General features: G+C 34.8%; 1 protein-coding gene and 1 pseudogene across 2 annotated transcripts in view; one reads left to right on the forward strand and one right to left on the reverse strand.

Annotated features, from left to right (window-relative positions):
* LOC150055068 (lamina-associated polypeptide 2, isoforms beta/gamma pseudogene) overlaps window positions 1-22,569 on the reverse strand; it is a 53,080-nt pseudogene extending 30,511 nt beyond the window's left edge.
* Window positions 1-26,425, forward strand: part of Lrfn5 (leucine rich repeat and fibronectin type III domain containing 5) — a 245,700-nt gene that overhangs the window by 76,679 nt on the left and 142,596 nt on the right. The gene's annotated exons all lie outside the window — the stretch shown is intronic.

Raw genomic sequence — 26,425 nt, forward strand, 5'->3', positions numbered from 1 at the left:
TTCACTGGGCAGAGGGAAAGCTTGTTGCAATAAATGTATAACAGAGACACAAATCACCAAGAGTTTTCATTACTGAAAAGGCTCTGAAGGATGGGCATTGTGCTACACACAAGGAGATAATGGAGTTATCATTGCTCTGGTTTAGCTGTTCATTAGTGTCTATCTATCCATGAGCCTTTTGGAAAAGCAAAACCACAACCCTAATTTAAATCTACTCATTCAGGGTCTGCATTATTACAAGTTCTGCGCATCAAAGTACAAAGAGTCCTGCTCTAGAGACAGTGGCTCACTCCTTTAATTCTAGCTACTCAAGAGGCTGATATCTGAGGATCACACGTCAAAGCCAGCTTCAGCAGGCAAGCCCATGACATTCTTATTTCAAATTATTCAAGACAAAAATAAAACTGGTGCTGTGGGCTCAAAGTGATAGAATACTAGCCTTGAGCAGAAAAACTGAGACTGCACCCAGACCTTGAATTCAAGCTCAATGACAGACAAAAAAAAAAAAGGAAGAAAGAAAAGAAAGAAAAAGAATGTGGTATGGGGACTTAGGAAAGCACTTAGATGATGCACTTGATCCCTTTTGAGGTGTGGTTGTATAGGGAAGACTTGCCCTGGAGCAGATGTGTGACTTATTTTGATTATATATCTTAACTATGGAGAATACTGCTGCAATGAACGTGGCTGCACTGTTAGCTTTTAGTGTGGCCTTGTATGTGATCTTTTACCTAAATCCCCAGGAGTGGGATTTCTGGGTCCAAGATGCAAGACATTCTGAGATGAGGACAGATGAGAGAGCATAAATTTAAACTCAGTGAAGTCATGCACATGACTTCATCTGTCAACATAGCTAATAAAGCCTGGGAAAATGAGATTTGTCCATTTTACAAATGAAAAGAGCAGAACTTGGAGAAGCTAAGAGAGTAGCCAGAAGTGGTACCTTTAAAGGGTGTGTGCCCTATTCATTCTGCTGAATGTTCCAAATGGAAGAACCTCTGACGAGCAAGAAGGATGGCTTCTCTAGCTCCTTGCCAAGAAGAGGAACCAGAAGTGTTGATCTGGCCACTTTCTGCATTGGAATACTTAGGGAACATACTGCTGATGTCTCCACAAACAAAAAATACACAAGGATGTTGGAAATTTTGGTGTTGAAAGGCCATTTCAAGAATGCAGTAGAGTCATCAAAATCTACTGATGGAAAAATAGAATATTATTGTTTAATTAATTGGCAAGTAAACACTAATTATTTTAATTTCTTTAATTATTTTTCCCAATTTTTAGTATAAAAACATTTTAAGATGGAAAAATTAGTAAAATGCATTCAGAAAAAAATACTCTTATGAAACAGAATTTTTCTACACATTGGCTCTCTCTTTCTAAATCTCTCTCCATAAATATTGAAATATTATCCATGAAGTAGAAACAGGTTGTGTTTATTATGATATTCTGAAACAGTTTCTCTGTTTTCTTCCCAAGTTTGTTTATTCATTGTACAGAATAGTCTTCAGAAGACTGGCAGTCAGGCAATTTGTTTTGGTTTCTGTAAAAATGTTTTCTTGTTAAAAAGAGCTGTAGCACCCAATAGAGTTTTGTTCATTTTTCTTCTTTCCTTTGGAAAAATAACTATACAAAAATATCTAGAATACTATGTACATTTCCCAGACTATGTGATTTAGTTTAGATATGAATATCAGCACACTTTCTTCTTGAGAGTTGATTTGTTAGACGGTGGTTGGTATTGCAAGTTGATGGTTTTTTTTGTTTTTTCTTCATATATTTTTTTATTGTAATTAATAGAAGGGTTACATGATATTTGCCAGATAGATGGTGCATTAATTCCCATACATTGATACCCTTTCACATGTCTTGGTCCCCATTTCTCTCCCCCCCACCCCGACCCCTCATCTTGTTTCCCCCCTTCCCTATCCAATTCAGATAACCAAATACAAATATATCTGATATATCAGGTAACAAAGTGAGATACTGTAAGAATATGAGATAACCAAGGGACAGCAAAAGAGATGAGAGATAACATAGTACCTTAAGAACAACAATCATTCGTTATATGGCTTATGTTTCTATATCCTAGAGATCCTTTCATTTAGTGTCCTACTATATGGCCTTTTGTATCAAGGTTTTGCTCTATTGCAAATCTCTGCTATGAAAGCCCAAGGTTTCTACTGATTATGACAAATGAGGGAAACCATTGAGCCTAAGTTCCTTTGAGTCTGGCTTACTTCACTTAATATGATCTTTTCTAAGTCTTTCCATTTCCTAACAAATGGGGCGATGTCATTCTTTCTGACAACAGCATAGAATTCCATTGTGTATAAATACCACATCTTGTTGATCCACTCATCAGAAGAGGGACATCTAGGTTGGTTCCATATCTTTGCTATGGTAAATAGTGCTGCAATGAACATTGTTGTGTTGGTGCATTTAGTATGTCTTTGTTTCTGGATGATTGGGTAAATGCCAAGTAGTAGAATTGCTGGGTCATAGGGGAGTTCTATGTTTAGTCTTTTGAGGAACTGCTATACTGCTTTCCATAGTGGTTGAAAGAGTTTGCACTCCCACCAACAGTGTAGTAGTGATCTCTCCTGGCCACATCCCCTCCAGCATCTGTTGTTATTAGTTTTCTTGATCCTGGGCCATTCTAACTGGAGTGAGGTGGAATCTTTGAGTAGTTTTGATTTGCATTTCTTTTATGACCAGAGATATTGAGCATTTCTTCATGTGTCTATAGGCCATTTTTGTTTCTTCTTCAGAGAAGACTCTCTTTAAGTCTTTGGCCCATCTTTTAATCAGATGGTTGTTACTTTGGAGATGAGTTTTGGAGTGATTCAATTTTTTGAGCTGTTGATATATTTTAGATATGAGGCCTTTGTCTGTTGTATGGCTGGTGAAGATCTTCTCCCATTCTGTAGGCTTCCTAATTAATTTACTAGCTATGTCCTTTGCCATACAAAAGGTCTGAAGTTTAATGCAGTCCCCCTTATCCAGCCTTCCTCTTATTTGCTGTGATTCTTGGTCTTTATGAAGAAAGTTTCGCCCTGTGCCCAGGAGGCCTAGTGTGTCTCCTATTCCTTCTTGTAAAGTTTTCAGTGTGTCAGCTTTTACCTCAAGGTCTTTGATACATTTGGAGTTAATTCTAGTACAGGGTGACAAAGAAGGATCCAACTTTAGTTTTCTGCAGGTGCTTAACCAGTTCTGCCAGTACCAGCTGTTAAAGAGGCTGTCTTTCTTCCATTCTATTTTTTTTGGCTCCCTTGTCAAAGATTAGGTGGCCATAGGTCTGTGGTTTAATATCTGGGTCCTCAGTTCTATTCCATTGATCTTCAGGCCTGTTCTTGTGCCAGTACCAAGCTGTTTTGATAATTATAGCTCTGTAATAGAATCTGAAGTTTGGTATTGAAATTCCTTCTGCACTGTCCTTTCTGCTAAGAAGTGTTTTTGCTATACGGGTTTTTTTGTTATTCCATATGAAATTTTGAATTGCCTCTTCTATTTCTTTAAAGAATGAAATTGGGATATTGATGGGTATTGCGTTGAATTTGTAGATAGCCCTTGGCAAGATTGTTATTTTCAGGATCTTGATTCTTCCAATCCAGGAGCATGGGAGGTTTTTCCATTTCCTCAGTTCTGCTTTAATTTCCTTTTTCAGGGTTTTAAAGTTTTAATCAAAAAGGTCCTTTACATTCTTAGTTAAGGTAATTCCTAGGCACTTTATTTTCTTTGAGGCTATTGCAAAAGGACTTGCTTTCCTGATTGTTGCCTCATTCCTCTCACTGTTGTCGTAGAGGAAGGCAGTTGATTTTTGAGGGTTAATGTTATACTCTGCTAGCCTTCCAAAGTTTTGAATCAGCTCAAGGAGCTTGGGAGTAGAGTCTACAGGATTCTTTAAATACAGGATCATGTCATCTGCAAAGTGGGAGGGTTTCACTTCCTCTTTCCCTGTTTGGATCCCCTTTATGCTTGCTTCTTGCCTCATTGCACTGGCTAGGAATTCTAATACTATGTTAAAGAGGAGTGGAGAGAGTGGGCATCCTTGTCCCTTTCCTGATTTTAGAGGGAGTTTCTTTAGCTTTTCGCCATTAAGTATAATACTAGCTGTGGGTTTGTCATACATAGCCTTTATTATACTGAGGAATGTTCCATGGATTCCTAGTTTCTCCAGAGCTTTTAACATAAAGGGGTGTTGGATCTTGTCAAATGCCTTTTCTGCATCTATTGAGACAATCATGTGATTTTTGTCCTTGCTCCTGTTGATGTGTTGAATCATATTAATTGATTTTCGTATGTTGAACCAGCTTTGCCTCCATGTGATGAAACCTGTTTGATCAAAGTGTATAATTTTTTTGATGAGTTGTTGTAGACGGTTGGCCAGTATTTTGTTGAGAAGTTTTGCATCGATTTTCATCAAAGAAATAGGTCTATAGTTCTCTTTCTTTGATGAATCTCTGTCTGGTTTGGGGATGAGGGTTATAATGGCTTCATAGAATGAGTTTGGTTAAGAACCTTCATTTTCAATTTCGTTGTAGAGCTTGAGGAGTATTGGTGTGAGCTCTGCTTTGAAGACCTTATAGAATTCAGCTGTGAATCCATCTGGCCCTGGGCTTTTCTTAGGTGGAAGTTCTCTTATTGCCATTTCTATTTCAGTGCTTGAAATAGGCCTGTTTATTTGGTTTAGTTCTTCTTGGTTCAGTGTGGGTATGTTAATATTGGCTAGAAATTCATCCATTTCTTCTAGATTCTCAATTTTTTTGGCGTAAAAGTTTGAGAAGTATTCCCTCATGATATCCTGGATCTTCGTAATTTCTGTCGTGATATTACCATTTTCGTCTGTGATTTTATTTTGGTACACTCCCTTCTTTTTTTTGGTAAGATTTGCTAAAGGTTTGTCAATTTTTTTTGATTCTTTCAAAGAACCAACTCCTTGTTTTGTTGATTCTTTCTGTAGTTTTTTTGGATTCCAATTCATTTAATTCTGTTTTGATTCTTAATAATTTGCTCCCTTCTAGTGGGATTAGGGTTGGTTTGTTTGCTAGTTGATGTTTATAGATGCCACAGTGTTTAACTGGGGATTGTATTCTGGTAGAATTTGGTATTACTTTAGCCACTTTCAGTCCTTTTGCTTTTAGGTGTTTTTTTTTTTCCAGATAATGTTCTATCCTTTTGCAGGGTCTGGTCCAAACCATGTTTCTTCTCTATTTGCCTCAAGGAACTGGGATTATATTAATGAGACAACACGGCTGGCACGTTTTTAAGATAAGAGTTTCTGACTACAAAGGATACGTGTTTTCTCTCATATGTGGAAGTTAAAGCTAAATTATATGAAAACTGCCATCACCAAAGGCAAAGATAGGAATTTCACTAAAATTTTGCCTGGGCTGTTCTGAAATGGCAAATTTTTATCTTTTCCTCCTGACTAGTCAAAATTATAGTTATGTACTACCATGTCTGGTTCTTTGAACCATTAATATGACAGATGTTTTAAAATCACATCATAAAGTATAAAGATTTTTTTCTGGAAGAATTTGATATTCATTTGTTTTTTTTAAATTGGATTCATTGTTCATGATAATATCAAGGAGAACACAAGAAATTGTGTGTGTGTGTGTGTGTGTGTGTGTGTGTGTGTGTGTGTGTGTGTAAGTTCTAACCCTTCAAGTGTGGAATCTCCATTGTTTACCCAATAACTTTCAAGTATAGAAATATGACCTTCTGTACTTTGGGTTCAAGATATTAATATTTAACAGGAACTTGGAAGTCAATTGTCTGGAAAAATGTGCACAAAAATGTTTAAAACAGACATTAATGTCTCTTAGATTGTATTTGAATTTAAATGAAGATTGCTATCTCATTCTGTAATATATGCACCTCTTACTACATAAACCATATTCATATGTCATAAGGCACTGATGAAATTTGGGGAATCCTGCACAAATGTCTCAGTAACCACATGATCTCCCCTATTCGATGTTTCATATCTTAATTACTTACTCTCTGCTATGTGTGGATACTTAGAATTTGATGGATTTCCTTGAGTTTTCTAGACTTGTTAGACTCCATTAAAAAAGAAACAACCTTATTAGTATCTTTAAGTAGTTGGACAGAGGAATTGCAACTTAACATAGCAGTTTATGAGTACAATATATATTTTGATCAGTGTCACCCCTTTCTACATTCTCAATCATCTCTTCCCTATCCATTCCCTCCCTCACTTTTCTTTGGTGCAATACTGTGGGATACATATAAGATATTTAACTGCATTCTCCCTGTGTTCTCTTCATTTGTTCACTGCCTTCCCTTTGAAGTACCTGCTTCCTGGGTTGTTTATTTTGTTGAGACTCAATTTTGGCATTCTAAGGAATTGCAACATTTGATCTCATCCTTGAATCTACTGTATTTCAGTTGATATAATTGTATATACTTGCATACCACCCAGCATATTTACTTAGGAATGTGCATCTTTTTTCTCTAAACCAATAACAGATTCTGGCGAGTGTGTGGCCTAATACACACTTAGTAGTAATGTAAACGTGCCTATCTACTCTGGAAAGCACTATGGAGTGTCTTCAAACAATCCAATACAGAACTTCCCTTTGATTCAACAGTTCCACTCCAAAATATTTACTCAACATATTACAAATCAGAATTATCATCATTCATCATGTCTATGGAAGTTTTTATCAATAGTATCAGTGCTGCAGGGATTTTTTTTTTTGCCTGTCGTAGGGCTTGAACTTAGGGCCTGAGCACTGTCCTTGGGCATCCTCAAGGTTATGGCTCTACTACTTAAGCCACAGCACCACTTCTGGCTTTTTCTGTGTATGTGGAACCAAGGAATTGAACCTGGATCTTCATGCATGCTAGGCAAGCACTCTACCACTAGGCCACACTCTCATCCCCTGTTGCAGCAATTATTATCCTTTGTACTTTAAAAAAGAAATGTCCTAGCATTTGATCCCTGGGTCTTACATGAGATACTCTGTGGGCCATTTTTGACTCCAATAGTTTTTTTTAATGTTTTTTTTAATTAAAGAATGTATTAACATTGATTTTTACATCATGTTTCAAATGACATGTTTAACAAACAAGTATTCAAGAAGGGAATCTCTATATATGGTCACTGGCACTTGGATTTTAGAACATAATTAAAATTAGGCTGAGGGTTTATATATCATAGATATATTAATCTATGTAATAGAACATTATGTCTATAGAGTCATAAATTTTTATGTCTATATATTTGGGTTTGCTTTTTCATAAAAAGTTTTGCATTTTTTGCATGGAGTCCATCTTAGCTGGGTCCTTGGGCACACACTGAAACTCTCATGGTGAAATCTTGGTAACTTTTGTCTATCCTGTCTTTGAACCATGCTTTGTATTTCTTGAATTGCTGAGATTACAGATATGTACCAACCACATTGGGTCCTCCTTAGTGCGTTTTTATTTTATTTAATTCATTTTTTTTGTCAGTCCTGGACCTTGAACTCAGGGCTTGAGTACTGTCCTTGAGCGTTCTCAAAGTCAGAGTTGTTCCACTGGAGTGACAGTGCCATTTCCAGCTTTTTTTTTTTTCTATATATATGGTACCGAGGAATCGACCTGGGTCTTCTTGCATGCTAGGCACTCTAACCACTAGCACAAACTCCCAGTGCGCTTTTATTTTTAAGTGAATAATTGTAGTACTTTCCTATATTTCCTTGGTTATGAATGTAACAGGCAACAAATGTCTTTCTAAATACATGTTGAAAGGGGAAATGAAGATTGCTATAGCATTAACTGGGATCTGTGATGTATCTCTGGAGAAAGAAGCTTATTGGAAGTAGTTAAGTTTCTGGGGTCTATCTATTCATGATTTACATGCCATTAAAGAAAGAATGGTAAGTATGACATTAAAGCAATGTATGTTGGCCAGTCATTGCTGGGTATTATCCATTAATTATAAGGGGAATTTATTATGTAGCTTTATTACTTCACTTGTTCATTTCTAGAGCCATTTAAATACTCAAAAGTACCATTTTTTAAAGAGGGTGAAAGTTTCAATTTTTCTTACAAATTAACTAATATAATTGCAAATGAGCCTCAAAATCTATTTGGTGAAAATGTAAAATAATATTAAATAAAACAAAATTTTAAAAACCAGACAGCAAAACACTTCACTCCATGGATCAGCTGTGGCCCTGCTTCTGTCTCAGAAGGTATGGGGATACTGATATCTGTAGATATTTAAGACACACTAGGTTGCAGTTCTCAATATATCTATCTCTAAATTGTAAAAGCTTCTTGAAGTAATATTTTAATTTCCTAGGATGGAAGCTACTACAACTTGAGGATATCGAAAACAATAAAAATGCATATTATTTTGTATCACAAAATGCATTTCAGACTCATTTTTTCATGATCATTATGATTATATACTCCTGCATCCTTTTGAGATGCTTGCAGATGCGCACATCTACAGAGACACAGAAACACAACAACAGTACCCTATGGGAGATGTGGAGGAAGCCCTTCTTACATTTTCTTTACTTGACAAGCTCTCCTTGATCTATATATTACTCTATCACAAACCCATGCCATCTGTGCAAAGATGTTTATAATTTCATGTACCAGTGATAATTCAGATTTACATGTTATACCTTAGTAAATGGTCCAATAGTCCACAAATGCATCCATTTTTTTATTCTACAGTAGTAATATTTTTTGTATCCTTCAAAATAAGTACCCCCTGCTTTACACACACACACACACACACACACACACACACACACACACACACACACACAAATTTAAGCCTTGTGGAAATCCTGTTAAATACATTATTAACTCTCTAATTTATTCTTTTGAACTTTTTGATTGATCCAATTTGCATTTTTCTGTTGATTTTTTTATCAGTAAATCCTGTAAATGTATTCAGTGTTTTTAAAATGTTCTATTATTCTCTCCGCTTCAACCCTCCCCACCTTTTTCCCATCTTTCCTTCCTTTTACTTCAGGGAGATCAATTTCCAAAGTAAGAGCTACTTTAATAAAAGATTCTGTTAATATATTTCCTAAAACGCTCAACAAATTCATATTTAGCAGTGTGTGGGTCCTCTCAAACCCATACCACCACATTACTCACTTACATTTTTCTTCCATCTGATAAATGTTAACTAATATCTAAATTTTCATTTAATTTGATTTGGAATAACTTTTTATTTAATTTTAGCCATTAGTTTGCTTATGTCAGAATTGTTTTCTAAGTCTTAATATGACCTAGAGTCATTAAACATAGCATGGCTTATGAAACCATAAAAATCATAAAAAATAACTTTCTTTCCTATAAAAGATATTTAGAGGCAGACAATGGAAGTGTTAGGGGCCTTCTATGATGACTTGCCTCTGTGCCTTCTCTGGGGTCTGCCTTGCTTAGAATGTTTGCCATAGCGCACAGAGTGGGTGCAACATTAGCAGTAAAATCATTCCAGTCACTCAGAAGCAAAAGCAAGTGCTTGCTGCTTCTCCTAAGCATCACTCTTCATGCACTGCATATATTATTCCTTCTGATTATATCAGTTAACTGGAGGGTAGGCCACAGATAGTTACTATATATTTTGTAGTGTAGTATTTTTCACTATAGGCACAATGCTTACCTCAAAAATGGTGTCAGTTATTAAGGAAGGAAATAAGATTAAACATTAGAAATATAGCTACATTACCTGACCCCTTTATCATTTTTTCATATGTGTATTCCTTATCTCTTCTAATACATTGTAGGTGTCCTTTGAACTTACACTGAAAATATTTTTGAAGTATATAATTTGTCTATCAATCTTTTTTACCATATATTTCTTTGCCAAAGCTTTTAGTTTTCATGTAATCAAACAGGTATCTTCTAATTTGTTTATGTGTTGGATAAGACCTTTTCCAAGTTATTGAGATTACATAATATGTGCTATTCATTCAATTATTTGTATTGCTTTAAATTGCATATTAAATATAAGATCAATCTCTGTCTAGCTTTATAAAAATATGGCAAAGGGATCTAACTAATCTATGGATAGGCTAGAGATAACAGCATGTATACTACAATGAAAAATTTCCTCATGCATGTCTCAATGAGATAAGATGCCGTTCTGAAATTTTTATACATATTGATACTTTATATATAATATAATGATTTTATATGTACTCTGTTTTATCATGGACTTTCTCTCCTCATCAGTGTTCTACTCTTTGGTAAGCTAACAATTTGAGCTAATATTTAGGAGTTAGCAAGCAAGAATGTGAAACAAGGCCACCCATTGCCTGTTTCTGCACTGAAGTTCTCATTCTAGCATTTCACAGAGCTCACTCATTACTCTCTAATTTTTACTTCATTTTCTTCTTTTCTGGGAACATAGTGGAATTCAATGGCTGTGATATAGCGACAAAATCCCAATGTTAATTATCTGTTCATGTATAGGTATAGTGCCCCTGAAAGGAGTTGAATGAATTAATAAATGTTTACAAGATAAATTCTTGTTATCAAATAACTAGAAACATTAATTCTTTCAAAAAAGTTATAACAGAATATGGGCCAATACAAATAGTAACAATAACAAATCTCCGAAAGTGACTTTTGCCATAAAAATAATGTCAATTAAATCCAATATTTTTATGGCAAACATTTTAAAATTTTTCTTTTTTCACCAATCCATGAAGTTGTCATGGTTGAAAAATAAGCATCCCTAATGGTGACCCAGTTATATTAGATTGTAAAGATTTTTCTAAATCTAAATGTCTAAAACAAAAAGCAATATCCATATCTGTAACATATAAATCACCTTCAATAGTTATTGCCAGAAGGTTAGCTATTAACTCACCACTTACTCTGTGGACACCCTAAAAAGGTTTAAAACAAATTTTAATATTCCATTATTTATCTTTAGAAGTTGGACCATGACTTGGTTAAGATTAAGAACTTTTTGTTTTAATAAATTCATAAGACTATTATCATTCTTTACAAGGGTTACCATTATTCTCATGGTATAATCAAATATCCAATCAGCATTCTAATTTCCATATTTGCTTCGTTAACATTCTGCTCAAGATTGGTTTCTTTTAATCAAGATTTAAATGGCTTCCACAAATTACAATTAGTAACTGTTTCTTAAATAACTTCCAAGCTGTCAATCTTCATTTCCATTTTTTCCACTTGTGCAATGAATTTCTCGAAGAAACTAGGCAGCTTTGTCTTGAATTAATTTCACCATTATGGATTTTTCTGATTTTTCCAGAGGCTTTCTTGTTGATTACGATAAACAAGTATAGCAGCTTGTAAAATTTTGATTCTCCCCTTTCGTGATGGTGATGATTCCTTATGCCTGTTTCTGTTAGAAAGTATCAGGTGGCTGGTTTCCCTCAAGCTTTGAGCTGTCAAGTACCAATCATTTGTGGCTTGTCATTAATAGTTACTGTTCCAATTTATATTTTCATTATGATTCTATTTTGCAGTACTTACCTTTCTATTCATTTCTTAGATCAAAATATTGAAGAGAAAATTTGCTTTCACTCACTTGTAGAAAAAACACAGGATTCATGTTTGAATGCTGGCCTTTGATTATAAATTTTCAAATTGTCTTGCTGTCTTAGCATCTCTGAACACCATGTTTTGTAGGTGTTGGATTACTTTGGAGTACCTTTGTGATAAATTGCCATACATTTAGCTAGAGAAAGGTCCTTTGATTGCCTCCTAAATTCTTTTGGTTAAACTTCAGTAATTCACTTTCCTTCCTTAGTTGGCAAAATAGAATAACCGAGATACCACTTCTGTTTTGTGGGAAGGATATTTGGAATCCTACCGTGTCTTAAAGGATGGGATTTTGAAATCACGTTCACAGCCTCTTAAATGTGTTGACATGGATAGGCTTCATATATTTTCATTTTTATGAATTCATTTCTCATATGTGCTTTAATTTTATTTTAAAGTAAGTTTATGCTTACTAAATACTTTCACTTCTAGTCATTTTCTTTCCCAACATAGGATATCGTGCACAATAAAAAACACACTATTGGGTTCTATCCCAGCTCACCTGCCAATCATTTTATAAAATCAGGTAAGATATAACATTTCCCTTTGTATATAAAGGTTGTAATTCGTTTTTGTCTGCTTGTTTAGCTCTTTTTACTTGTTTATAACTGTGATTATTGTCTCTTGGGAATTTAATTATCATTTAGGAACATTCATCCATCAAATCCAAATTACATGATATGAAATTTAATAATGTAGCTTGTTTGGATCTAGTACCTGAACAATTATTTATTTTGTTTATTTATTTATTTTCTTGGTTGTAGGGCTTGAACTACAACCAGGTCTAGCAACCTTGTTCAAATCTTCCTCCTCCTGCTGGAGTTCCACCACTTAGCCAATCCTCTTCTAGCCTTTTCTTTCTTTTTTTCTTTCTTTCTTTTTTTTTTGTTAATTGGAGATATATCTCAGAGCTTTGTTTCCCCAGGCTGGCTTTGAAATTTGAGTCTCATATTTCAATTTCCTGTGCATCTAAGATTAAAATCATGAGTTCTCAGCTTTCAGAAACTACTTTTTTCCTCACAAAAATGGACAGAGACTGTAACTATATACCCGAAGGTAAACACTTGCCCCATTTCTTTCCTTTTTGATGCTTACATTACAGGTGTAGAGTACCATAAACCACTTTTTAGCTACATTTAAACTAGTTTTGGGATGTGGGGATGTGCTTCAAGGAATATGGTTGTATCCTTGAGCTGACGAGCTCAGGGACAGTGCCCAGGCCCAGAGTTCAAGCCCCATTACCTACCAAAAACAAAACAGCTTTGTCTCAGTAAGAATATACTCCAGTATAAAGATGTGAAGGAAAATAAAATGCATTCCAGCAACATAAGTGACTTTGCCTCTAGATTTAAGTTTACCCAAAGAACTAATGAAGAACAATGCATGAGACCAAGCACACTGTCACATCTACAGCCAACATCTACATGCAGATTTCTGCTGAAGAATCTAGACTAAATGTAATCTTACAAAAATATTATTAGAAATTCAGACATATATAAGTATACTTTTAAAATTAAAACATTAAATACAATAGATTAAGATTGGTTTTAAGGCACAAAGTCTAAGACTCAAACTAGATAGTAATACCAGTACATCTATTTTGACAGTACTATAAAACAATTTTATATCCTGATTGAAAACGTTAGTTTCCCAACATCTTGAAAAGGACTACACATTAATGAAGCTTACTGAGGCCATATTCTTGCATCATTACTTGTGATAACTACCACAGGGGAAAGTTTTAGTAAGCACTTAGCATATTTTTCTGAATATTTATGTAATTGTTATGGTATCTATAGTCTGTCAAATAAGTACTATTAACAGATCTGAGTATCAACAGATGGGGTAATTCATGTTTTACTCAGAAAAGTAATTATAATGCATTTCTAAATATTTATGCATATTTACCTAACTTGAATATGTAGGTATGCATCCATAATTTGTGCATTATGACATTTCCAATACAAATCCTTATGTTTCTTTTTTATATTTTTATTGTAATTAATAAAAGGGTTACATGATATTTGCCAGATAGAAGGTGCATTAATTCACATACATTGATACCCTTTCACATGTCTTGGTACCCATTTCCCTCCCCCCAACACCCCCCACCCGTCTTGGTTTTCCCCCCTTCCCTATCAAATTTCAAATAACCAAATACAAATAAATTCAATATATCAGATAACAAAGTGAGATACTGTAACAATATGAGATACCCAAGGGACAGCAAAGGAGATGAGAGATAACATAGTACATTAAGGACAACAATCACTCGTTATATGGCTTTTGTTTCAATATCCTGGAGGTCCTTTCAATTAGCTTCATACTATATGTCCTTATGTATCAAGGTTTTGCTGTATTGCATATCTCTGCTAGTAGAGCCCAAGGTTTCTACTGATTATGACAAATGAGGGAAACCATTGAGCCTAAGTTCCTTTGAGTCTGGCTTACTTCACTTATGTTTCACATTAATGAATTTTTCTTTGTTAGAAAATTGTATATGTCTTTGTATTTTTCTAACTTACTTTATTATTTAAAAGATGATATACAGGCTGGGAGTTTGGCCTAGTGGTAGAGTGCTTGCCTAGCATGCACAAAGGCCCAGATTCGATTCCTTGGTACAACATACATAGGAGAAAAAGCTGGAAGTGGTGCTGTGGCTCAAGTGGTATAGCTCTAGCCTTGAGGAAAAGCACAAGGACAGTGCCCAGTCCCTGAGGTTCAGTCCCCAGGACTGGCAAAAAAAAAGATGATATACAATAATGTTGATTACAGCATTATTTACCACAGCTAAAGTATGGAACCAACCCAGATGCCCCTTAGTAGATAAATGGATGAAGATGGTATGGTACTTAAACATAATGGAAAAGTATGACTTTGCCTCATTGCAAAAGAAGTAGAATGACTTGCAATAAATCATATTAAGTGAAGTAAGCCAGACCCAAAGGACCATACGCTCCGATTTCCCTCATTTGTAATGATTAGTACACATCTAGGACTCTTCCTAGCAGAGGATTACAATAGCTCAAAACCTAGGTACATAAGGTCATACAGGGATGAGACTAAATGTACTCTAAGGTTTGGAAACAAGTGGTTTTATCTTTGTGATTATTCTTCTCAATGTATTATGTGTGGTTATTTCTTTTCTCTTTTTCTCCCCTTATAGTTGATCTCATGTTGTTATTGTATCTAACTTTGGTACCTAGTGTATTGTATATACACTTATTTGTTTATTTGTACAAGGGAAGGGAAGGGGAAAAACAACATGATTCGAAGGGGTGGGGGGAGAGAAATGGGACAAAAACATGAGAAGGGGTACCAGCGTTCGATAAGTAATGTACCCACTATCTGAAAAATGTAAATGTAACTCCTCTGTACATTACCCAGAGAATAAAATAAGTTTTGAAAAGGTGATATACAGCAGTGTTACATTTACATATGAGAGGTAGTAAGTACCTCTCCATTCACATAGTACCATCCTATCACCCATTCTCTCCCATTCCCTCCCTTCAATCTCCCCCACAAGTTGCATAGTTCACTTTCATCAATGTCCAGTGCAGACAGTGTACTCTACTGCTCCCTTTTCAGCTCAGACTCTGTGCCCTCCCCCATCCCCCAGAAGTGCACGTGAATACACTATATATAAGTAATGAATACAGGATCATTAGAAAAAAAGAAAAAACAAATTAAGAAAAAGACTTTTGTTTCCATATATGTGGAGTTCATGTCAGTATGTATATTATTTTATATACACATGAAGAAGCATTTGGCTATTGTACATTTGTGACTCTCCCCTAGAACTATCCTCTTTTGTTCTCACAGTATATGTAATTGGTCATATCCTAGTGTGTTTTAGACCTCACCTCTACACATACGTTTGTCTCTCTGATCTTAAAAGATACACATCTTGAAGAAATTCCTAACTACCTGGAAGAAAAAAATGTAAACTTAAATCTCTCTCTTCTTCCTCTTCTTCTTCTTCTTCTTCTTCTTCTTCTTCTTCTTCTTCTTCTTCTTCTTCTTCTTCTTCTTCTTCTTCTTGTTCTTCTTGTTCTTCTTCTTGTTCTTGTTCTTTCTTCTTCTTTCTATTGTCAAGGTGATATACAAAGGAGTTACAGTTACATAAGATAGTGAGTACATTTCTTGAACATTGTTACCCTTCTCCTATGTTTTTCTACTACTTGCACTTCCCCAAATCCTCCTCCCAAGTTTCTTTCCAACATATTGTTTTCTAAGTATCACTGCTATAGTGGTTCACCCTTCCTCCTTTGGTCATTGATTTGTTGATCCCCTTCCCTTCCCTAATTCAACTAATTGTATGTACAATATAGCAAGTAAAAAAAATCAGATACAGTGAAAACAGAGGACAAATTATGGGAGCAGAGGGGGGAATGAAAGAAACAAAAAGAAGTAATGTTACATAGTGTATTAAAAATGAAAACCACACAAAGAAAAATCTCTTGTTTCCCTATCCTGGAGTTCATTTCACTTAGCATCTTATATGGTTGTGTGTACCTAGCTATTGTGATCTGTTAGAAAAAGTCTAGACATAAACTAGTCATTACAAATGAAGGAAACCAGTTAGAATGCCCTCAATTAACAACTTCAGATTAAAATTTCGCTTTTCCATTAGTGGCAAGATATTGTTACAATTGATGACTTAGACTAGATAGACTTGCATTATTTTCTAATAGTCATTATAATTTTAGTACATTTCTCAAGATGCTAAAAGTAATAAACTCTGAAAAATTTTCATCTTGGCAGAATCCTCATATATACTTCATACTTCCAAAAGCAAAGATTAGTTATTATATAAAATATTCATGGAGGTGTTTGCAGCAGCAGAATCCTTAAACCCATGAGTAACTAAGGCAGGAACAGAAAAGAATTTCAAATTAAATAATATGATGATAGTGAAACAAAAAGTGAGAAAACAACTCCAAATCAAGGGATTCCTAAATTGAATAATATTCAGATACAATAACCACGTGAGATTAACCATACGGGGAAAAAAGAGAAAGGAAATAACTGCCCATAATACTTTGAGAACAGCAATTACAAAGATAAACCTTTGGTTTCCAAATCCTGGAGTTCATTTTGTATAGTCTCATCCTATATGACCATATGTACCTAGGTTTTGAACTATTGTGATCCTGTGCTAGGAGAGTCCTAGATGTGTACTAATTATTACAAATGAGGGAAACCATACTATCTTCTAACCCAAAAATGTTTAGTAAATTTGCATGCAATCAGCTCTCACAGGTTCATGTGTTAATGAATAAAAAACATAATGCATGCCTGAGGATAATTGGAAAACTTGAGTCTCAAATTTCTGTTGAAACCTTTCTTAAATATATCTTCCTCTTATGTTTATCAACATCTTTAAAATTATTTCAACCTTTTTTTTATTTGAGTGTCTCATTAAAGTTAGGCCATTCTGATATTTATACTAGCCTTCATAACTCTGATGCCCAAATTTTACAGATTTTTGTAACTCTCCATTGCTTAAAGCTGAGTCTCTGAATATCAGCAGTTTTTCAAAGTCAAGGTCGTTTAAACAGCACAGCATCTTCTCTGGTTTCATCATTCTCTAATCAATCCTCTTATTCATTGTGTAAGAGAATAACAGACCAAAGGTTAGTAAAGGAGTTTCAGACCACTTGCATCCTAAGTTCAGTATCTTTGGCCTGGCTTCCCATGTGGAAGAAAGGGATTGCTGACACTATTGTTAGTGTTCTTTGTATAAGATCTCTCTCAGATCAAAGTCAGGTAATGCCCACAATTAGCTTCTCTTCATACGCAGGTGAAGTGTAGCATCTTTCAAATGAGTAAAGTGAAAGATAATTGCCTTCATATTAAGTGATCTGTCTGGTTTGGATCTGTCTCATTGAATCAGATGAGATTTTCCTGACCTTTTAAAACTTTAGCTTTCTCATCTGTCAGAATTAAACACCGTATCTGCTGTATGAAACTTAAATGCTTAAAAATAATAGGTCTTCATGATAAGATAGTTGTGGAATGCAGTTCCAGAAAATGTGTTCACTGTCTTGTAATTCAAAAAAAAGCCATTGACCTTATTGAAATTAGCCACCCAAATAATTGTGACTATTAAGAATCTTTGATGAGTTTGACATGGATTACAAGTCCTTAGCTACTAACAAGGAAAATTGTAAACTATTATAAACATTGTAACCTATATTTTGCATTTACTTACCTCCAGACAAGTTTTTTTAATATGAGATATTGTGATTTTTTTTTGTCAGTCATGGACTTGAACTCTGAGCCTGGGTGTTGTCCCCGAGCTCTTCAGCTCAAGACTATCTCCTTACCCCTTGAGAACAGTGACACTTCCGGTTTTCTGGTAGTTAATTGGGAATGAGTCTCATGGATTTTAGTGCAAGGGCTGGCTTTGGATTGAGATTCTCAGATCTCAGCCTCCTGAGTAGCTAGGATTACGGGCATGAGCCACCATACCCTGCAGATATTGTGATATTCTTAAGAGGGGATCGCAGTAGCCCAATCGCTAAGTACATAGGACCACATATAATGAAACATATATCAAAATGAACTACAAGAACAGAAAGCGAGAGGTTCTTTGTTCCATTTAGTTTTATTGCTAGGGTGGTGTACAGAGAGGTTACAGTCACATATATAAGGTAGTGAGTACATTTGTTGTAGAACATGTTTCCCACTTCCATGTTTTTCTCCTATTTTCCCTTCCCCACAATCCCCCTCAATGTTGTAAAAATTCATTTCCAACAGGGAATAACACTTTTAAATTGCTTCACCCTTTGTATTTTGTCTCACCATTTGGTTGTTGTTCTTCCCTTCTCTAATCCAAATAAACGTGTACACAACAAACCAGGTACCAAAATCAGACACAGGCTCTTTTTTTATTCCTGCATGCATTTATTTCTAGTTTTTTTCTTTCTGGTTTGGTTTCCTACACACCCTTTGTCTTATACATGAGCTTATCTGATCAGTGAAGGAAGAAAGAATTACAGAAACATCAAGACAAAGGATGAGCTAATGCAACAATGATATGCATTAAACACAATGTTGGAAATAAACTTTACAACTTGGAGGCGAGGGAAATGGAGAGTGGAAAGAGGGAGAAATAGGGAAGGGTAACAATGGATACAATAATGTTGTCATTACCTTAGTTTTGCAACTTTACAATAAATTAAAAAGAAAAAGAAAAAATGAGTTGTTTAATTTCTGAAACATCTGTTTTGAATTAGTAGTTTACCATACTGCATGTGTACCAGGTCACACTTTTTAGATGTAAAAGACAGTGTAGGAGATTCTTCCATATCAATCCCACCCCTTTGAGACTGCAACCATATAAGTGGAGTATGATTAAGGCAATCATAATGATCCCATCAGCCTTTCCGATGCTGGTCCAGAAACACACCACAGGTGTGGGAGCTCACAGAAACATTTGTGAGGTGGAAAAAGAATCACAAATTCAAGAACAGCCCAGTTCACATCGTGACACTCAGTCTCAAGCAAAATAAAAAAAAGAAATAGCCAATCATCTAGATGTAAATGCGATTGAAGAAGCAGGTGCAAAAGGAAGCCATGTTAACAATTATAAAAGAGGAATAATTTTCTATGTAACACAAGACATATAGGTTTAACAGGTAACAAACAAGCAGGGTCTTCAATCACTTCTTAACTGGTTCTCTCTGGATTCTAGAACTGTGAATTAGTAGAATCCCAGGGTTCATCATGGGAAAAGAAACAAGTGCCTCATTGGTCGCATGTGTACTAATTATTGTGCTCTCATCAGGACTGTGGTTCTTTGAGTCATTTGTAAGAGATGTATTTATTGATATCTATGATTTTATTTGTTCCATGTAAGTATTTCCATTTCAAACAACAAGTAGCTTTTTGCAAGACTTATTTTTATACTCATGATTTTTAAAAAGGGATTACTTTTTAATATAAAAATATCTCATGTCTTCATTACTCTTTCATAGTCACATTGTATGGTATTTTTAAATGCTCTGCATAATGAATATCTGATGAATGCTGTGACAATTATCCTATTGTTGAAAGAGCTATTATTACAAATTACCCACCTACCACCTTTATTCTTCACTACTGTTTTTTCATGCTACACCCAACATTCGTTAGTAATCCAATGACCTCAGTTTTCTTCCACTGGAACTTGACTCTATCCTCTAAAATCATAAACTTCTTTTTTATATGCTTGCCTGCATGTTAGGCAAATCATTTTCCTGTGTACACAAACACATGTACATACATACATGCATGCATGAATACTCAAGGAAATCTTGCTATTTTCGCAAATCAGTGTTTTTTTGTGGATACCCATACTAAAATCAGTACAAAGAGTTCTCAGTAAGCTATAATTAGAACTACCATTTGATCCTGTCGTAAAGCTCTTGGTCATATTTATTCAAAGGAATATAAAATAAAATGCCAGAGAGATGCCTATACGCCCATGTTCATAACAGTACTCTTTCAATAGCTAGTATAATTCACAACTGATGACTTGATAAGGAAAATATGGTAGGTACACCAATTGGGGTGTTACTCAACCATAATGCAATATGTCCTCTGCAGGAAAATGGAGAGAAGCAGAGATCTCAAAGACAAGTTTTCCATTTACACTCAGAATCTAGAACTAAAAATATACATAATATGTCATGATTGTGAAGTGGAATGGGAATAACAACCAAGAGGGGAAATAGCTAGGGTGATGTGTACATTACACACACATAATAATTACTTCAAGAAACTTGCTATACAAAGATGAGAAGGTGAGGCAACACTGGAAAAATTTATACAATAAATTTATTTCAGTAAAATAAATTGCGAAATATCATAAAATGTGTTAATAAAAGCCTGTTTAATTCTCAAGAAAATCTATCAATAAAATTTTACTTAATTTGTCATATTTAGCATGTTTGAAATAGGCCTTTATACTTAGGCTCCTTTGAGGCTACCAAATATACAAACAAAAACCTGTGAAACATATATTTACAACTTAACTTGTTATCATTTAACTAGAATACTTAGCTAAAAATTATTGTAATATGTAACATTGATGCTTAAAACAATTTTCACTAGGGCTTTAACAAAATATATGTTCAGGAACTCAAGTGAGTGGACTCATAAATTAAAATCACAGTACTTTTACATTGAACACACTATATGATGAGAATTTTATTCCTGCTAGTGATGTAGCAATCTGTTAGAAAGACACCTAAAAAGACACCTTTTGGTGTCTTCTGTCCTTTACTAGATACTTTCCATTGTGTAACACTAAGGTATCAATCATTTCTTTTTTATATATATTTGTATTGTAATTAATAGAAGGGTTACATGATATTTGCCAGATAGATGGTGCATTAATTCCCATACATTGATACCCTTTCTCATGTCTTGGTCCCCATTTCCCTCACCCCACCCCTGCCCCTCATCTTGTTTTCCCCCCTTCCCTATCCAATTTCAAATAACCAAATACAAATATATCTGATATATCAGGTAACAAAGTGAGATGCTGTAACAATATAAGATAACCAAGGGACAGCAAAAAAGATGAGAGATAACATAGTACCTTAAGAACAACAATCATTTATTATATGGCTTATCATTTCTTTAAGCAAAAACCCAGAAACCATGCTTAATTCTCTTGTTTCTGTGCTCTACACTTGGAGAGAGATTTTTCTCTAATTTTTATCCCCCTTGCTCTCCCTCATATTTATTTATAGGTATAAAAATGCCATGTCAGTGTAATGTCCCTAGTTTGCAGGGTCTTGAGCTTGTTTGATTTCCTTGTTTGCTCAGCTGGTACTCTGCCCCTTGAGCTACACCTACAGCATAGCTTTTTTGTTGATTATTAGAAAGATCATGTCTCAAGGTCTTTTTTGATTGTACTGACGTCAAGTTCTCAGCTTCCTGAGTAGCTAGGATTACAGAAATGAGCCTCCTTTACCCAGAACATCTGTGCAATCATCTCATCATGTTTCTGATCAGATTATATTACTCAGTGTCCAATGATTGTTTTACTGGAAAGTGGCTTAGGGTGTATCAGGGAATACATGCCTACTTCATAATTCTAAGGCTCTAAATGCTACATACAGCTTTTTACAGCTTTTATTCCTCATGTTTGTTTTTTTGCAGCTACTGAGATTTTATCTCAGTCCTTCTTTTATGATGTTGATGAGGCAGATGTTCTACTGCTGAGCTAAATCAGCCTCGTATAAGGACCTTCCTTTCTAGTTTCTTTTACCTTAGAAAATGATTTCTCCAATATTAGCATTTTGACAACCACGTACAAAAATACATTGATTCATTTTGTTTTCAAGCATTATTAGTTTTATAGAGTTTGGTAATTATTAAAATACTGTTTGCTCTTAGAACCCCAATTACGTTGTATCAAAAATAATCAATCATAACCTATTGATAAGCTAAAAAGGGCATTGAATAAACAATTTTGCCTTCTATTAACTGTAAGATTGGCCATATTTTGGCCTGAAAACCAGGATACATGGTTTGCCCTCCTTTCAGTGATTTTTTAAAAATATTTTGATCCTACCTTTAATATATAAATCCAGTGTTGCAAACAGTTCATAGGATTTTTTCACTATTGTTAGTCTTTTCTATCAAGTGTATTTCTTAGTCCTCATCAAGTGAAATTCCATTTTCCAAAGCCATAATTTGGTAAAATGCAATATTTTTTTCTGTAACAGATACAGTATTTAAAAGGCAGTTGTTGCCAGTATACCTTTAGAAGGAGTAATAAACATACATCCTTGTCAGAAAGATTCTAGATAATTAAAAGAATGTTAGACTGCATGAATTTCTCTGTGGTAATTAAAATGAAGCCCTCAGGACTTCTGAAACTGCACTGAAGTATTTCATCATCTTTGTAAAATACAGAGTCCTTTTGCCTGGTCTGTCTGTATCAGATCTTTTGAGGCCATTGCAGGAATGGGCCTCTTCTCCAATGTCCTGTAGTTTATGAAGCGCCATATTCCCTTAAACCAGAATAAAAGTGGAACTGATTTTGCCTTTACATGTGCATGGTGGAATATAACCTTAGTGTTGGAAATTAATTTAAATTCCATTTTAAGTTAAAACATAAACTATGCATTGGTAACTATTTCCCTTAGTGAGTTTTAGAATCTCAATGATTGATCCATTAATATGAGATCAAGAATTAAGACAAAGGAACTTCAATCAAGCATCAGTGGTATAGCAAGCAATAAAAATATCAAAGTTTCAAAATATTGAACTTAGAAGTTCCATAAGTATCAATCTTAATTCTAGTAACCTCTTCAGCTCTATCTTTTATTTTAAGACAAGGCACTCTTATTTTATATTCCTGAGATAATTCTTGGGATGCTTGTGTGATGACTGGATGTTGTGTGAGAAGGGGGAGAGTTTACAGGAGAGGAAAATTTCTGCAATTCTTCTGATCGCTATCATACATGAGAGAACAATTTCCAGATTGGGCTGTTTTGAGATTCCAAAAAATATAGAAGTGTTTATTGTCCCAGTATTCAGGAAATGGAGGATAAAAAGAAAAATAGCATACACAGAAATGATCACCACTGTGTGTGTGTGTGTGTGTGTGTGTGTGTGTGTGTGTGTGTGTGTGTGTTGGTACAGAGGCTGCAACTCAGGGTCTTGCTCTCGTGTCAGAGAGACTACCATACCTCCAGTTTCAGCTTTTTGATAATTTGTTGCTGATAAGAGTAACGTATTTCTTGGCTAGCTTTGGACTTGAATCTTGAGATATCAGTCTCTGGAGTAGCTAGGATTACAAGTGTGACCAACTGACACATGCATATTTCCTAATCTCTGCTAAGGATTGATTATTAATTGTTATAGGATAAATAAATTCTATTTTCCCAAACCACTCTGTTGAGATACAGTTTCATTGGGAGTGTTTAAAGAATCTCTCATACTGTTTAGATTTTATTGCAAATTTAACGATTATTTTCAAAAGCAACCACCTGATTTTGTTTGGCTTTTTTTGTCCAACTTTATCCATGATCTGTCTCCACATAAAACTATTTTCATTCCTTCCTAATGTTTTATTTATGAGTTTCCTTAACTTTAATTTTGTGTCAAAATTGCATTAGAAAATCCACAAGGATTTAAAAATCTTTATTTATTTATTACTATTATCATTTTTATTTCAGGTCCACATCTACATTATTTTCATGACCCTGTAATAATGTAGCCTATGCTTACTTTCAGGACTGCTCATTCACCAGGAAACCTCTGGGGACAATGCTCACAATATCATCTCGGTGTGTATGGTTTACACAGAATGTGAAGTGCTATACTTCACTGGGCATGGTGCCATTAGTCAAATGTATTGAATAAACTCACAGGGTCAGCAATAACTAAAAGCACACGCAGACAAAATTAGTTGGCATTGCTTCTTTTTAAAGAAAACACAAAAATGGCTATAGCTACCTTTTTTTTAAGAGTTCAGATTAAAAACTTAAAACTTTCTATAAGCCAGAAGTAAAGACTAAATAGAATCACTCAGCAAAAACGTTGCTGGAAAATGCATATGGCATAATAGAAGACCCTAAATAGCAAAAACATTCGCAATGGGAAAAACAGTGCTGGGGGAATATCAAGACCAATCTTTAAACTCTATTGCAAAGCTGTACATATAAAAACAGCTTGGTGCTAGCACAAGGACAGGCCCTAGGACAAACAGAACAGAACTGAAGACCTAGAAATGACCCCACAATCCAATGGCCACACAATCTTTGATAAAACAGCCCCAAATTATCAGATGGAAGAAAGACAGCCTCTTCAACAAATGGTGCTGGCAGAACTGGCTATTCACATGTAGAAAACTGAAGTTAAACCCTTACATAACATACTGCTGCAAAATTAACTCCCCATGGAACAAAGACCTCAAGATAAGATATCCTGAAAATATTACGGGAAGGGATAGGGGATACACTAGAACTCCTTGGCACAGGTGAAAACTTCACAAACAAAGATCCAGAAACACAATGGATCAAAGAAAGACTGGATATATGGGATTACATTAAACAGTAAAGTTTCTGCATGGCAAAGGACATAGCTACTGAATAAATATAAAGTCCACAGATTAGGAGTTTTTCTTTAGTTATTACAATGGACAAAGGCTTCATTTTTCTATATATGTATATATATATACATACACACACACACATATATATATTTAAAGCTCAAATAGTGAAATCTCCAAATGGAAAAAATCCTGAAACAACCACTCCATTAATAAGTGAGCTAAGTACTTAAAGAGAGACTTCTCTGGAGATGAAATATAAATAGCTAATAGACATATGAAGAAATGTTCAACATCTCTGGCCATTAGAATGGCCATTATCAAGAAAACAAATAATAACAGATCCTGGCAGGTATGTGGCCAAAATGGAGCACTACTACATTGTGGTAGATATATAAACTTGTTTCATCACTCCAGAAAGCTGTATAGAGGTTCCTCAAAATACTAAACATAGAGCTCCCCTATAATACCACAATCCCACTTCTGGGCATTTACCCAAACAATCACAGAAAAGGCCACACTAAAGCTACCGGCAAAACTATGTTCATTGTAGAATTATTTATCATAACTAAAATATGGAACCAAACTGATGTCCCTCAGTAGGTGAATGGATGAAGAAGATGAGGGATCCGAATTGGACGGGTTGCTGGTTTCATGGAGGTAGGTAGATTAAGAGTCTAAGGGTTTATAAGATAAGCACAATGGGATTCTATATTTCCCTGAGAAAAAAATGACATGACCCCATTCATAAGGAAATGAAGGACTTGAAAAAATCATATTAAGTGAAGAAAGCCAAACTGGAAGAAACATAGGCTCCATGGTTACTGTCATTAATAATATTTAGTATATGTCTATGATAGTCCTATCACAAGATCCTAATACCTCAATAGCTATGTATATATGATCATGGAAAATTATGATAATCTTAATGAACTCCAAGTAATGGAAACAAGATTTATATTTTTGTTGTTTTTAATGTACTGTATGAAGTTATTTCTTTTTTCTTTTTATCTTCTTTGATTTATCCCCTGTAGTCACTGTTTCTGATTCTGGTACCCTGTGTCTTGTATATATGTTTATCTGATTTGGGGAAGGAAAGGGGAATAACAAACTTGTGAAACAAACGTCAAAGGGTAAACCAGTGCAACAGCAATATTCAGAAGACACTAGGTTGGAAATAAACTTTACAACTGGAGGGGTGGAGTCAAGGGATGGAAAATTGGGAGAAAAACAAGAAAAGCATTAACAATGTTTGACAAGAAATGTATTCATTACCTTATTTATATAACTGAAATCCCTCTGTGCATCACCTTTACAATGCAACAAAGTTTATCTGAGAAAAATGTAAATAGATCATCTTAACGAATTCGAAGACAGAGAAGTAAAATTGCAGCTATGTCAAAAATCAACTACCTTCCTCTACGCCAACTGTTAGAGGAACGAGGCAATAATCAGGAAAGCAACACCTTTCGCAATAGCCTCAAAAAAAAAAAAAAAAAAAAAAAAACCAAGTACCTAGGAATTAGCTTAACTAAGAATGTAAAGGACCTTTTTGATGAAAACTTTAAAACCCTAAAAAAGGAAATTAAAGCAGAACTAAGGAAATGGAAAAACCTCCCATGCTCCTGGATGGGAAGAATCAACATTGTGAAAATGACAATCTTGCCAAGGGCTATCTACAAATTCAACGCAATACCCATCAATACTCCAGTGACATTCTTTAAAGAAATAGAAGAGGCAATCCAAAATTTCATATGGAATAATAAAAGACCCCATACAGCAAAAATACTTCTTAGCAGAAAGAAC

The sequence above is a fragment of the Megascapheus bottae genome, chromosome 14, assembly GCF_031878675.1.
Source record: "Megascapheus bottae isolate mThoBot1 chromosome 14, mThoBot2.hap1, whole genome shotgun sequence".
NCBI lineage: Eukaryota > Metazoa > Chordata > Mammalia > Rodentia > Geomyidae > Megascapheus > Megascapheus bottae.